The sequence below is a fragment of the Oncorhynchus gorbuscha genome, unplaced genomic scaffold (assembly GCF_021184085.1).
Source record: "Oncorhynchus gorbuscha isolate QuinsamMale2020 ecotype Even-year unplaced genomic scaffold, OgorEven_v1.0 Un_scaffold_542, whole genome shotgun sequence".
Lineage (NCBI taxonomy): Eukaryota > Metazoa > Chordata > Actinopteri > Salmoniformes > Salmonidae > Oncorhynchus > Oncorhynchus gorbuscha.
The window spans coordinates 530,094-540,701 of record NW_025745369.1 but is presented as its reverse complement, the minus strand read 5'-3'; the positions used below and the strand labels follow the sequence as shown (position 1 = coordinate 540,701).

Sequence of the window (10,608 nt, the reverse complement as noted above, 5' to 3'; positions counted from 1 at the left end):
GACCCTCTTATCTAAAGTAACTCAACCTGGGGAGAAGACCCTCTTATCTAAAGTAACTCCAACCTGGGGGAAAGACCACTCTTATCTAAAAGTAACTCAACTAAAAGTGGACGTGACAGAGGACAAAATTCACAAGTAAATCCTTTGTCAATGGAAACTTAAAAAACAACAAAACACGAAAGGAAGGATAACAGACAAAAGTAGGAAGGAAGGAAGGCAGGAAGAAAGGTAGGAAGGAAGGAAAGCAGGAAGGAAGGCAGGAAGGAAAGCAGGAAGGAAGGAAGGAAGGCAGGAAGAAAGGAAGGCAGGAAGGAAAGCAGGAAGGAAGGCAGGAAGGAAGGAAGGAAGGCAGGAAGAAGGAAGGCAGGAAGGAAGGAAGGCAGGAAGAAAGGGAGGAAGGCAGGAAGAAAGGGAGGAAGGCAGGAAGGAAGGAAGGAAAGCAGGAAGGAAGGCAGGAAGGAAGGAAGGCAGGAAGGAAGGCAGGAAGAAAGGGAGGAAGGCAGGAAGGAAGGCAGGAAGGCAGGAAGGGAGGAAGGAAGGCAGGAAGGAAGGAAGTGAAGCACCAATGAAATCCATGTCAACCTAGAGATAACAGAAAACAAAGGGAAGAGTAGATGAAGAAACGATCGAGGTGTGAATGCTGAAGCAGAAAAGGAGAGGAACATCAAGCAGCAGTTGCGTCCAGTACCTCTCTGATGAGTTCCATGCCGGACTTTGGTCGTTGTAAAGGTGTGGCAGGACCGTATCCAGTAGGTCTCTGATGAGAGAGGGCTTATTATGGGCTGCGGAGTTGAAGGTTACCAGGGCAACCCGCCGCACGTTCAGGTCCGGGTCCTCCAACGTCTTCAAGAAGTCACCTGGAATACAGAACAACACAGTCGGTCATAATGAACCTTTCACATACAGTGGGGCAAGAGTCACCTGGAATACAGAACACAGTCGGTCATAATGAACCTTTCACATACAGTGGGGCAAGAAGTCACCTGGAATACAGAACAACACAGTCAGTCATAATGAACCTTTCACATACAGTGGGGCAAAAAAAGTATTTAGTCAGCCACCAATTGTGCAAGTTCTCCCACTTAAAAAGATGAGGCCTGTAAGTTTCATAAATCGGTACACTTCCAGACAAAATGAGAAGAAGAAAAATCACATTGTAGGATTTTTTATGAATGTATTTGCAAATTATGGTGGAAAATAAGTATTTGGTCAATAACAAAAGTTTCTCAATACTTTGTTATATACCCTTTGTTGGCAATGACAGAGGTCAAATGTTTTCTGTAAGTCTTCACAAGGTTTTCACACACTGTTGCTGGTATTTTGGCCCATTCCTCCATGCAGATCTCCTCTAGAGCAGTGATGTTCTCTCATCTTTTTAAGTGGGAGAACTTGCACAATTGGTGGCTGACTAAATACTTTTTTTGCCCCACTGTATACAATTAACATCAATATATGGAGTCAAATGAAAAGCTCCTCTCGTCTATATTTCCTCAGTCTGTCTCAGTAAAAACATCAGTCTCCAGTACAGTAAATTCAGACCCTTTCCCCTTGTTCCACATTTGGTTACATTACAGCGTTATTCTAAAATGGATTAAATAAATATCCCCTCATCAATTTACACACAATACCCCATCATGACAAAGTGAAAACAGGTTTACAAATTTATTACAAATAAAAAACAGAAATACCACATTTACATAAGTATTCAGACCCTTTGCTATAAGACTCAAAACTGAGCTCGGGTGCATCCTGTTTCCATTGATCATCCTTGAGATGTTTCTACAACCTGATTGGAGTCCAACTGTGGTAAATTCAATTGATTGACATGATTTGGAAAGGCACACGCCTGTCTTTATAAGGTTCTACATTTGATAGTGCATGTCAGAACAAAAACCAAACCATGGAGGTCGAAGGAATTCCCGGGAACACGATTGTGTCGAGCACAGATCTGGGAAAGGGTACTATTTCTGCAGCATTCTCCATCATTCTGAAATGGAAGAAGTTTGGAACCACCTAGAGCTGGCCACCCCCGACCCAACTGAGCAATCGGGGAGAAGGGCCTTGGTCAGGGAGATGACCAAGAACCCGATGGTCACTCTGACAGAGCTCCAGAGTTCTTATGCGGAGATGGGAGAACCTTCCAAAAAGACAACCATCTCTGGAGCACCCCACCAATCAGGCCGTTATGGTAGAGTGGCCAGACGGAAGCCACTCCTCAGTAAAAGGCACATGACAGCCCGCTTAGAGTTTCCCAAAAGGCACCTAAAGACTCTCAGACCATGAGAAACAAGATTTGTCTGGTCTGATGAAACCAAGACTGAATGCCAAGTGTCACATCTGGAGGAAACCTGGCACCAACCCTACGGTGAAGCATGGTGGTGGCAGCATCATGCTGTGGGGATGTTTTTCAGCAGCAGGGACAGGGAGACTAGTCAGGATCGAGGGAAAAATGAATGCAGCAAAGTACAGAGAGATCCTCGATGTAAACCTCCTCCAGAGCGCTCAGGACCTCAGACTGGGGGGGAAGGTTCACCTTACAACAGGACAACGACCCTAAGCACACAGCCAAGACAACACAGGAGTGGCTTCGGGACAAGTCTCTTAATGTTCTTTAGTGGCCCTGCCAGAGGCCGGACTTGAACCCGATCGAACATCCCTGAAGAAACCCGAACATATCTGTGCAGCAACGCTTCCCATCCCACCTGACAGAGCTTGAAAGGATCTGCAGAGAAGAATGGGAGTAACTCCCCAAATACAGATGTGCCAAGCTTGAAGCGTCATACCCCAGGAGACTGAAGGCTGTAATCGTTGCCAAAGTAGTACTTCAACAAAGTTCTGAGTAAAGGGTCTGAATACTTATGTAAATGTTATATTTCCGGTTTTTATTTTTTATACATTTGTAAACATGTCTAAAAACCTGTTTTTGCTTTATCATTATGGGGTAGTGTGATGTCATTATGGGGTAGTGTGATGTCATTATGGGGTAGTGTGATGTCATTGTGTGTAGATTGATGAGGGGGGAAAAAACCTAATAGTTAATCAATTTTATAATAAGGCTGTAACGTAGCAAAATGTGGAAAAAGTCCAGGGGTCTGAACACTTTCTGAATGCACTGTATTTATGTTGTAATAGTCTGTGCCGGAGGCTAGGGTCAGCATGTCATTAGATACCATACCAGTCTGTCTGTCTCAGTAACAACATTCAGATATAGATACCATAGCAGTCTGTCTGTCTCAGTAACAACATTCAGATATAGATACCATAACAGTCTGTCTGTCTCAGTAACAACATTCAGATATAGATACCATAACAGTCTGCCTCAGTAACAACATTCAGATATAGATACCATAACAGTCTGCCTCAGTAACAACATTCAGATATAGATACCATAACAGTCTGTCTGTTTCAGTAAAAAGAGTCAGATATAGATACCATAACAGTCTGTCTGCCTCAGTAACAACATTCAGATAGATACCATACCAGTCTGTCTGCCTCAGTAACAACATTCAGATATAGATACCATAACAGTCTGTCTGTTTCAGTAAAAATAGTCAGATATAGATACCATAACAGTCTGCCTCAGTAACAACATTCAGATATAGATACCATAACAGTCTGTCTGTTTCAGTAAAAAGAGTCAGATATAGATACCATAACAGTCTGTCATTAGATACCATACCAGTCTGTCTGTCTCAGTAACAACATTCAGATATAGATACCATACCAGTCTGTCTGCCTCAGTAACAACATTCAGATATAGATACCATACCAGTCTGTCTGTCTCAGTAACAACATTCAGATATAGATACCATAACAGTCTGTCTGCCTCAGTAACAACATTCAGATATAGATACCATACCAGTCTGTCTGTTTCAGTAAAAAGAGTCAGATATAGATACCATAACAGTCTGTCATTAGATACCATACCAGTCTGTCTGTCTCAGTAACAACATTCAGATATAGATACCATACCAGTCTGTCTGCCTCAGTAACAACATTCAGATATAGATACCATACCAGTCTGTCTGCCTCAGTAACAACATTCAGATATAGATACCATACCAGTCTGCCTCAGTAACAACATTCAGATATAGATACCATAACAGTCTGTCTGTTTCAGTAAAATAGATAGGTACCATAGCAGTAGTCAAAGAGGACAGGTTATTAGCAGTAGATAGCGATGGGATAGATTAAATAGTGGAGATGAGACACACCTATGTGTATAAATACCATAACAGTCTGCCTCAGTAACAACATTCAGATATAGATACCATAGCAGTAGTCAAAGAGGACAGGTTAGCAGTAGATAGCGATGGGATAGATTACATAGTAGAGATGAGACACACCTATGCAGTTTTTCAGGAGAGGGTCTATTGTCTGTGGGTGGTCTGAGATGGTGAACTTCACTGCTGTCACGACTGAGCTTCTGGCATAAGATGATCCTGGAGACAGAAAACATTATTTCACATCACATACCTGCAATATCATAGTAAACTAACACCCAGGTTATATTTCACATCACATACCTGCAATATCATAGTAAACTAACACCCAGGTTATATTTACATTTACATTTACATTTAAGTCATTTAGCAGACGCTCTTATCCAGAGCGACTTAGGTTATATTTCACATCACATACCTGCAATATCATAGTAAACTAACACCCAGGTTATATTTCACATCACATACCTGCAATATCATAGTAAACTAATACCCAGGTTATATTTCACATCACATACCTGCAATATCAAAGTAAACTAACACCCAGGTTATATTTCACATCACATACCTGCAATATCATAGTAAACTAACACCCAGGTTATATTTCACATCACATACCTGCAATATCATAGTAAACTAATACCCAGGTTATATTTCACATCACATACCTGCAATATCATAGTAAACTAACACCCAGGTTATATTTCACATCACATACATGCAATATCATAGTAAACTAACACCCAGGTTATATTTCTTTACATGAAATGATTCATATCATGCACAATGAACCACCTGTATTTAAATATATATATAATAATAATATAATAATATATGCTATTTAGCAGACGCTTTTATCCAAAGCGACTTACAGTCATGTGTGCATACATTCTACGTATGGGTGGTCCCGGGAATCGAACCCACTACCCTGGCGTTACAAGCGCCATGCTCTACCAACTGAGCTACAGATATATATATATATATATTTTTTTAAATCAGGTCTTGCCAATCAAAACGGGCCAATGGAAACCAGCATGGAGTTCCTATTCCCACCTGAGAGCAGGTATCCTTTAAGTCTGGGCAGCAGGGTTTCTGGGTCTATGAGGGTGAGTTTCCCCAGATATTCTGCAACCACGTTCCTATTCCCCACCTGAGAGCAGGTATCCTTTAAGTCTGGGCAGCCGGGTTTCTGGGTCTATGAGGGTGAGTTTCCCCAGATATTCTGCAACCACGTTCCTATTCCCCACCTGAGAGCAGGTATCCTTTAAGCCTGGGCAGCCGGGTTTCTGGGTCTATGAGGGTGAGTTTCCCCAGATATTCTGCAACCACGTTCCTATTCCTCACCTGAGAGCAGGTATCCTTTAAGCCTGGGCAGCAGGGTTTCTGGGTCTATGAGGGTGAGTTTCCCCAGACATTCTGCGACCACGTTCCTGGTGCCCTCCTCGGCACACTCACAGTGCTTCAACAGCAGGGTCCATACTCCCTCGACGTAGGGTTTCAGACCAGTCACAGACGCCGAGCTGGAGAGGACAGAACAGAGACGATATTTTGGTCACCAAGGTGAAAACCGCAACCCCCGCGCAATTAGCCAGTTCAGTCATCCGACCCGGGACTTGAACCCCGCGACCTTTCGGGTTCCACACCTCTCTAACCCGCCGGACTGTCCTACCTGATGATCTCTTTGAGTGAGTGTAGCAGCAGGTACTGCCTCTTGGGCTGTCCCGAGATCTCCCCCAGAACGAAGGGCAGGTATTCCGGCAGGTTGCCCACGGCGATGGATCCCAGGGCGTAGGATGCGGCAGACTTGACCTCTTCGGAGGAGGAAGAGAAGGCGTCCAGGATGACCGTCTTGAGCTCCGGTTGGCCGCTCAGGTCTACGTGGTGTCCCACCTACCACAGAGACATTATGAATGACTCCTTCACGACTGATACTGGTCACGACATCTGATACCAGCCTACTACAGTTAAACACCACTATTAGTCCCACTACCATCAAACCCACTATTAGTCCCACTACCATCAAACCCACTATTAGTCGTCCCACTACCATCAAACCCACTATTAGTCGTCCCACTACCATCAAACCCACTATTAGTCGTCCCACTACCATCAAACCCACTATTAGTCGTCCCACTACCATCAAACCCACTATTAGTCGTCCCACTACCATCAAACCCACTATTAGTCGTCCCACTACCATCAAACCCACTATTAGTCGTCCCACTACCATCAAACCCACTATTAGTCCCACTACCATCAAACCCACTATTAGTCCCACTACCATCAAACCACTATTAGTCGTCCACTACCATCAAACCCACTATTAGTCGTCCCACTACCATCAAACCCACTATTAGTCGTCCCACTACCATCAAACCCACTATTAGTCGTCCCACTACCATCAAACCCACTATTAGTCGTCCCACTACCATCAAACCCACTATTAGTCGTCCCACTACCATCAAACCCACTATTAGTCCCACTACCATCAAACCCACTATTAGTCCCACTACCATCAAACCCACTATTAGTCCCACTACCATCAAACCCACTATTAGTCCCACTATTAGTCCCACTACCATCAAACCCACTATTAGTCCCACTACCATCAAACCCACTATTAGTCGTCCCACTACCATCAAACCCACTATTAGTCCCACTACCATCAAACCCACTATTAGTCCCACTACTTAGACCACTGCGTCACTCGGGAGGCCCACAACCATAAAATGCCTTGGACGCACACACCTTTTGTTTATTTGAATATTTTGTATTTGAAAACGTGTGACCCACCTCTCCCAGTGACAGCAGAGCCAGCAGCCTGATGGAGTCTGTCGACCGAGAGTTCTTCACATCCTGGATGAACTGGCCTACCACGGCAGGACCCTCCTACAAATACAAATCAAACTTTATTTAAAATGCATTAAATATGGGAAAAGAGCTTTAGGGCAGTGATCACATTATAAAACATTATGTTAAGATAATGAACAAACAAAAGAAACAAAGAGGAAATAATCAAACCAAAAATCAGATTGAAAATAAAATACCAAAACAAAAAAGGCAATAAAAGTCCTTCAGGAGAACAGAACACAGGAAGGAGGTCTGAAAGTCCTTCAGGAGAACAGAACACAGGAAGGAGGTCTGAATGTCCTTCAGGAGAACAGAACACAGGAAGGAGGTCTGAAAGTCCTTCAGGAGAACAGAACACAGGAAGGAGGTCTGAATGTCCTTCAGGAGAACAGAACACAGGAAGGAGGTCTGAAAGTCCTTCAGGAGAACAGAACACAGGAAGGAGGTCTGAGTCCTTCAGGAACAGAACACAGGAAGGAGGTCTGAATGTCCTTCAGGAGAACAGAACACAGGAAGGAGGTCTGAAAGTCCTTCAGGAGAACAGAACACAGGAAGGAGGTCTGAAAGTCCTTCAGGAGAACAGAACACAGGAAGGAGGTCTGAAAGTCCTTCAGGAGAACAGAACACAGGAAGGAGGTCTGAATGTCCTCCAGGAGAACAGAACACAGGAAGGAGGTCTGAATGTCCTCCAGGAGAACAGAACACAGGAAGGAGGTCTGAATGTCCTTCAGGAGAACAGAACACAGGAAGGAGGTCTGAATGTCCTTCAGGAGAACAGAACACAGGAAGGAGGTCTGAATGTCCTCCAGGAGAACACAGGAAGGAGGTCTGAATGTCCTCAGGAGAACAGAACACAGGAAGGAGGTCTGAATGTCCTTCAGGAGAACAGAACACAGGAAGGAGGTCTGAAATGTCCTTCAGGAGAACAGAACACAGGAAGGAGGTCTGAATGTCCTTCAGGAGAACAGAACACAGGAAGGAGGTCTGAATGTCCTTCAGGAGAACAGAACACAGGAAGGAGGTCTGAATGTCCTTCAGGAGAACAGAACACAGGAAGGAGGTCTGAATGTCCTCCAGGAGAACAGAACACAGGAAGGAGGTCTGAATGTCCTTCAGGAGAACAGAACACAGGAAGGAGGTCTGAATGTCCTCCAGGAGAACAGAACACAGGAAGGAGGTCTGAATGTCCTTCAGGAGAACAGAACACAGGAAGGAGGTCTGAATGTCCTCCAGGAGAACAGAACACAGGAAGGAGGTCTGAATGCCTCCAGGAGAACAGAACACAGGAAGGAGGTCTGAATGTCCTCCAGGAGAACAGAACACAGGAAGGAGGTCTGAATGTCCTCCAGGAGAACAGAACACAGGAAGGAGGTCTGAATGTCCTTCAGGAGAACAGAACACAGGAAGGAGGTCTGAATGTCCTTCAGGAGAACAGAACACAGGAAGGAGGTCTGAATGTCCTTCAGGAGAACAGAACACAGGAAGGAGGTCTGAATGTCCTTCAGGAGAACAGAACACAGGAAGGAGGTCTGAATGTCCTCCAGGAGAACAGAACACAGGAAGGAGGTCTGAATGTCCTTCAGGAGAACAGAACACAGGAAGGAGGTCTGAATGTCCTTCAGGAGAACAGAACACAGGAAGGAGGTCTGAATGTCCTTCAGGAGAACAGAACACAGGAAGGAGGTCTGAATGTCCTCCAGGAGAACAGAACACAGGAAGGAGGTCTGAATGTCCTTCAGGAGAACAGAACACAGGAAGGAGGTCTGAATGTCCTTCAGGAGAACAGAACACAGGAAGGAGGTCTGAATGTCCTCCAGGAGAACAGAACACAGGAAGGAGGTCTGAATGTCCTCCAGGAGAACAGAACACAGGAAGGAGGTCTGAATGTCCTCCAGGAGAACAGAACACAGGAAGGAGGTCTGAATGTCCTCCAGGAGAACAGAACACAGGAAGGAGGTCTGAATGTCCTCCAGGAGAACAGAACACAGGAGGGAGGTCTGAATGTCCTTCAGGAGAACAGAACACAGGAAGGAGGTCTGAAAGTCCAGTAGAACAGAACACAGGAAGGAGGTCTGAATGTCCTCCAGGAGAACAGAACACAGGAAGGAGGTCTGAATGTCCTTCAGGAGAACAGAACACAGGAAGGAGGTCTGAAAGTCCAGTAGAACAGAACACAGGAAGGAGGTCTGAATGTCCTCCAGGAGAACAGAACACAGGAAGGAGGTCTGAATGTCCTCCAGGAGAACAAAACACAGGAAGGAGGTCTGAATGTCCTTCAGGAGAACAAAACACAGGAAGGAGGTCTGAATGTCCTTCAGGAGAACAGAACACAGGAAGGAGGTCTGAATGTCCTCCAGGAGAACAGAACACAGGAAGGAGGTCTGAATGTCCTCCAGGAGAACAGAACACAGGAAGGAGGTCTGAATATCCTTCAGGAGAACAGAACACAGGAAGGAGGTCCAGGAGAACATAAATACAAACATAACACAGGAAGTATGTCTAAAGGTCAGCAGAACAGTGAACCTACATCAGGACAGGCACGGGTCAGGGCTGCCACACATTTAGCGATGGAGTAGTAGGACTGTTTGTGCGTTAGAGCAGCACTCTGGGCGTAGACTGGACCGGTCAGCATACGGAGCAGGTCCATGTAACCCAGAGAGGATGTCCCTGTACCCACCAGAGCCTGGGAGAGGACACAGTAAAACAGCTTTTAATTACAACCCTAACCCAGAGAGGATGTCCCTGTACCCACCAGAGCCTGGGAGAGGACACAGTAAAACAGCTTTTAATTACAACCCTAACCCAGAGAGGATGTCCCTGTACCCACCAGAGCCCGAAAAACAGAATGAACATTGACAGTTTGAGAATCTATAAAACATCTTCTATAGGGACAAAGTAGGACCTAAACACCTGATCATCTATTAGAGACAAAGTAGGACCTAAACACCTGATCATCTATAGGGACAAAGTAGGACCTAAACACCTGATCATCTACTAGGGACAAAGTAGGACCTAAACACCTGATCATCCACTAGGGACAAAGTAGGACCTAAACACCTGATCATCCACTAGGGACATAGTAGGCCCAAGTACCTGATCATCTTTCAGCTGATTTTACAAGCGGTTCTCAAACTATTTTACGAACACAGTACCTGAATTGAACTCATCCACCCTCTGTCCTAGACGTTTAGATATCATTCCCTTCATCTGTTCAAACTGGAACTGGTAACCATAGATACCTGGAAGAACTCTAGCATGGCACTGAGGGCCCCTCCCTGCAGCAGAGGAGACCTGACCAGAGAGATGAGCTCCGAGAGGATGGACGACCCCCCGATCTTAGCCAGGGAGAGAGGGTGGACCCGGGCCAGGGTGGTCAGGAAGCTGATGACCATCTGGGACACGTGCATGTCGCTCTCGCTGATCAGCGGAGGTAGCTCGGCCAGCACCGCGTCGATCATGGCCGGAGTCACGCTGTCGCTGTAGTTCTTCACCAGGATGTCCAGCGCGGCCAGGGTGCTCAGCTTCAGCGCCCGCT

The 10,608-nt window shown here is 45.4% G+C and overlaps 1 pseudogene; it reads right to left on the bottom strand.

The window, feature by feature from the left end:
- LOC124018546 overlaps positions 1-10,608 on the bottom strand; it is an 83,201-nt pseudogene that overhangs the window by 1,949 nt on the left and 70,644 nt on the right.